The sequence below is a fragment of the Neofelis nebulosa genome, chromosome 16 (assembly GCF_028018385.1).
Source record: "Neofelis nebulosa isolate mNeoNeb1 chromosome 16, mNeoNeb1.pri, whole genome shotgun sequence".
Classification (NCBI taxonomy): Eukaryota; Metazoa; Chordata; class Mammalia; order Carnivora; family Felidae; genus Neofelis; species Neofelis nebulosa.
The window spans coordinates 32115143-32120396 of record NC_080797.1 but is presented as its reverse complement, the minus strand read 5'-3'; the positions used below and the strand labels follow the sequence as shown (position 1 = coordinate 32120396).

Below are 5254 nucleotides of genomic sequence, written 5' to 3'. Positions count from 1 at the left end.
GTGAGGTAATGGCTGTGGCCTCAGCCGATTGGCTGGGGAAGGGTCCTGGGGGAAGGGTCCGAGTTCTGTTAGCAGGTGGGGGGGGGGGGGGTTACTCAAGGGGAGGAGGTGTGGTCAAGGTGAAGGACACAGAACAAGATGGAGTCAGCCGGCGTAGGCCCGCCCTTTCAATGTGGTTTGAATAGAGCTGTACTACTAAAACGAATTCACAGTTAACTTCCAAAAAATTATCACAGTACAGTAAGTGTGTATTGGAGGTTGGGCTCCTTGTTTGGGGCCAAACTTTTCTTTTCTTTTTTATTTTTAACGTTTCTTTATTTATTCTGAGAGAAAGAGAGCATGCGCAAGGGAGATGCCATCCCGTGAATTCAGTCACGTTGTTACCTACGTGACTTATTACTGGGGTGTTTATAAGTTGAAACACTATTTTCTCCAGCATTAAATAAGTTTGTAAACCTTTTGGGCCCCAGCTGAGGTGGATTTATCTTGAACTGACTGAAGCTTAAACTTCAGGTCTTCTCACTTACGTAGGCCCCTTCCGAAGTCTCGGGAGGGACCCTCGCAGTTCCTGTACGCATAATTTTGCATGTTTTGATGAGGCAGGATTTCCCAAAGTAGATGAGGTTCAGACCCTACAAGGCCTCGATTCACCCCTGGGTTTCAGGTAATTCTATCTCAGTAAGTTTTTTGAATGAAGCCTCTTAAGTTATTGATAAACACTGAGTGAACACGTTAGCGGTGTGGTAAAGTCTATTTTGAATCTGAAACCCACCTCAAAGCCATGCCAAGAGTTTATTAATAAGGTACCACTTTTTGAATGGTAGTAATAATCCTATTTCTTTCAGATGAAATCAGGAATGAAATATATTATGGAAAACCAACAGTGGTTGATAATCCTAAATGTTAAGGATACTTTTTTTTTTTTCCTGACTTTAAAGTGCTTCTCCTTCATTCACCTACACAGGTCCAGACCGATGGCTTATTTTAAAAAATTCACTTCATTGCTTCTAACAGTACGAGCTCCATGAGTTTAGGAGCTGAAGGGCTCTACGATGTAGAAAGGCTGTACCTTATCGGGATAGAGCACACTCACATGCTGGCTCGTCTGTGGCGCATCAGTGTTGTGCCAAGAACATAAGCTCTAAGGGAGAATGAGGAAAATCTAAGCCTTACCCCTTTTGAATTATTGTTGAGAATCTCGTTGCGGTAGGTGTGGCCACCCTCTGAAGGCAGAGTCGAGCCGCAGTCACAGAGACGCCCTAACGCTCCCCCAGTCAACCGCCATCTGCTTCCTTTTAGACGGCTGCGTGCCCACACAAGCTTACACACTTCAGGATATTGTCGTCGCTTTTCGGTGTGTCCCGGAAATCCTGGCGGCTTCTTCTCAGAGTCAGAAAGGCATCAACGTTAAGGATGAAGATGGCACCTCAGGGCTGTCCTTTTGGGGTGATTTAGGGTAACTTTTATTAGTTCCCGTGTGTGGTAGTTCAGAAGCTTTGCGATAGTCATACCCCACTGTTACTTGTCTTCTCCCAGCTGCATCGGATTCTTCCCACGTGTATGCCAAGGCATCTTCTTTCTCTGGGAAGCTGGTAGTTGCTGGTAGTTGCTCCTCCGCCCCATATCATTTCTTTAATACCTACCTCTGCTAGGTATTTACTGCGCCCCGGCACTACGCTAAGACCTTTCGCTTGTGCTGCAAGTAAGACGGTGCGTCTTAAACTCTTAGAACAGAGCCTGGCACGTGGGAAATGCTCCGGACGTGGCCCCTCACACGGCACTTCATTTTCGGTTTTCCAGCAACTCTTGTGATACAGGGAGTGTCATCCTCATTTCGGGGATGAGGAAGTTGAAACTCAGAGACATCGGCTGACTTGCCTAGCTTCACACTGTCAGTAAGTGACAGCACCACTTAAGAAGCTTCGCGAGTAATACAATTCCGCATTCCCCGGCACTAGGTAGGACCTGAATGACAACCGGCCTTTTGGGCGTCGTCCCTTGGAGTCAGCTTCTCACTGGAATAGGACCTTTCGAGCAGGGAGCTCCTTTTCCCTATGCTTCGGGAGCTCCTGGCCATGCCACCCATGGGCATCCCCAGGCTTCCTGCTCACCACCTGGTGCAAACATCACATCGTCACTGCTAGGCACCCACTCTGTGCCCAGCCTTATGCTAGGTGCTTTGCACATGCTCTTTCCTTTAATCCTCAAGTTGCCTTATGAGGTAAATGCTGCTAAAAAGACTCGGAGACGTTCGTTACTTAAGTCCCTTCACCAGGAAGCGACAGCCAGAATTCAGACCTAGGTCTGCCTGATTCCGGGGCCCTTGCTTCTTGGGCTGTTCCTCACTGCCAGAAACTCCTCTTCAAGGCTGTTCTCAGAACTTGCATTAAAACAGGGGCTCACCATTTCAGATTCTTTAGGCTTCGCCCCTCCCCCCGCCCAACCCCTGAGAAAGGATCTACGTGATGCCGTTAGATGTCTTGTATTGAGGAGCTTCGCATGGGGAGTCATGTTCTCATGGCTCATGGACCTATGTAGATGAATAAAGGAAAGGGGTTATTCTATCCCCAAGTACTTCAAACATACTGGAATAGGGTCTAGATCACTCTACTTATTTCTTCAACTGCTTTCCTCCAAGGAGCCAGTTTTCCCTCCATGCCTTGGGATTCCAGCATAGAGAGTTTGGAGTTTGTCCTATTTGAAATGTATTTTCACTGCCTGCTTTGGACGTTTTTTCAGCCAAAGCTGTTAGGATTTCAGTACATTCAGGACAGTGGTGACAAGCTTCAGTCCTCAAGTCTTCTCTGTCTCCTCAGTGAGTAGAAAGGAAACGTAGCCCATCTGTCTGGACCTCTGTAGAAGAATTTGGAGAAAAAAAAAATAACACGTAAGAAATGTTCCCTTATTTTGTGAGCTACCTTTAGTCTGTCCCGTTGCTCTGCAACAGAAAGCTTTTGCAAAAATACTTGAGTTTTCCTCTTCAAATAAGATAGAGTTTTTTAAAAAACAAAAAGATATCTAGAACAGTATTTCTTCAACTTTGATTATGAGACAGTCTTTGAGGATAACTGTTGTTATGTTTTACTCCCATAAAGATAAGCCCACGAATATCCAAAAGCCAATAGACTGAGTCAGCACACGTTTTATCTGTAAAATGAGGGAATTGAACGGAAATGGAGATGATCTCTAGCGCAGCGTCCACCGTTCGTGTTCGTTCGTATCGCAGTCTGTGGAAAAACAATTGCTGTCGGTCCAGCAGATGTAACCTGTCGGGTCAGTTCTCATTCTCCCCTTGGCTCAGGCACAATAGCTCCATGAAGAGAAGGCGGCACTAAAGACAGGAGGAAATAGGATAATTTGGAGTGGCCTGTATTTTGTTTTCACTACACATAAACACAGGGCATTCATCTCAGCAGGAGGGCTGCCTGGGTAAGAGGAAGCACCGAGCCGATGGGTATAAGGCCATGGGTGAGCTACCAGGAAAGAGGGGGGGGGGACAGTGGGGGTAGAGCACTGAGATAGTTGGGGGGAAGGATAACAAACTACTAAACTGTTTTGGCTGCATAATTCTTCATAGTCTTTCTTAATAGGGAGCCGGGGGTGGGGGGTGGGGGGGGCGGGGGGGGAGGAAGCAGTGGGCAGGGGAAGACACACACGTGGAAGAGGTTACTTGCACAGAGCCCACCAGTAAGCTTGTAGGTATTAATGCCATTTTTATTTTTTCAAAGCCAAAGGACATTCAGAGCCTCAAGGTTGAGGAACTGTGTTTAACCAGACATGTGACACTCACGTTCTTTCTCTTCATAACATTGTCTGACTGGATATTAACTAGTGTTACGCAAACCCGACATGTTAATGGGCCCGAAAAAACGTAGAAGAATGGGCTGGAATAGGAAGAATAGGGGAGTTTCCAAGGCAAGAACAAAAATGCATGGCTCCCAGCCGCACCGCTAACTCCCTCTGACCTCCGTTGTGGAAGAGTTTGAATCTTCGCTCCCCTTTTCTCCACCTACTAACATGTTTGATCTTCTGGCAACTGGTTCTCTATTTATCACAACATGGTTCTTTTTTTTTTTTTTTCAAATTGAGATATAGTCCGCCTAATAGAATATGCAACATTATAAAGTATATAGTCCAATGGTATACTTTGATAGACAATAATCACTGCTAATTCCAGAACATTGTCATCGCCCCCCTCGAAAGAAATACCATACCCATCAGCCTTTACTCCCCATTCTCCCTTCCTCCCAGGCCCCTGGCAACAACTAATTTACCTTCTGCCCCTATGGATTTGCCTATTCTGGACATTTCATAGAAATGTGTGTCTAGTTTCTTTCACATAGCTTGTTGGCTTCAAGATTTATCCGGTTGTAGCATGTTTCAGTACTTCATTCTTTTTTTTAATGTTGATTTCTTTTTGAAAGAGAGTGCACACACTAGCGGGGAAGGGGCGGAGAGAGAGAGGGGGACAGAGGATCCAAAACCACAGAGCCCGATGTAGAGCTCGAACTCATGAACTGTGAGATGACGACCTGAGCCAAAGTCAGATGCTTAACCGACTGAGCCACCCAGGTGCTCCAATCACATTTTGTTCATCCATTCGTGAGTTATTGGACATTTGGATTATTTTGACTTTTTGGCTATTATGAATAATGCTGCTGTGAGTATTCATGTACAAGTTTTTGTGTGGTCATATGTTTTTAATTCTCTTGGGTACATACCTAAGAGTGGAATTGCTGGGTCATGTAGTAACTCTATATTTAACCCTTTTGAGGAACTGCCACACTGTTTTCCACAGCGACTACACCATTTTACATTCCCACCAATGTATGAAGATTCTGGTTTCCCCAAATCTTGCTACCACTTATCACTGTCTCTCTGTTCGATCATAGCCATCTTAGTGAGTGTAGAGTAGTATCTCATTGTAGCTTTGATTTATATTTCCCTAATGACCTAAGACATTGAGCATCTTTTCATGTGCTTATTGGCCATTCATGTATTTTCTTTGGCGAAATGTCTCTTCAAATCCTTTACCCATTTAAACATTTGATTATTTGTCTTTTTACTGAGTTTTAAGAGTTCCTTATATATTCTGGATATTCTGGATACTAGACTTGTATCAGACATATGATAGTTGTGGGTTGTTTTTTTATTTTTAAATAAAGTCCAGTTTATCTATTTTTCCTTTGGTTTGTTGTGCTTTTTGTGTCATGTCTAAGAAACTGTTGCCTAAATCCAAGGTCATAAAGATTTC

At 44.6% G+C, this 5254-nt stretch overlaps 1 protein-coding gene across 7 annotated transcripts in view; it reads left to right on the top strand.

Annotated features, from left to right (window-relative positions):
• The window catches only part of LOC131497272 (RAD52 motif-containing protein 1-like), a 58630-nt gene that overhangs the window by 29118 nt on the left and 24258 nt on the right, over positions 1-5254 (top strand). Inside the window, exons 7-9 of one of the 7 annotated variants that reach the window (XR_009254855.1) lie at positions 965-1354; positions 2740-2887; positions 3096-3309. The exons of the other annotated variants lie outside the window; for them this stretch is intronic. The gene's annotated coding sequence lies outside the window, so the exon portion shown is untranslated. Of the gene's footprint in view, positions 1-964; positions 1355-2739; positions 2888-3095; positions 3310-5254 lie in introns of those variants that run through there. 7 annotated transcript variants of the gene reach the window in all.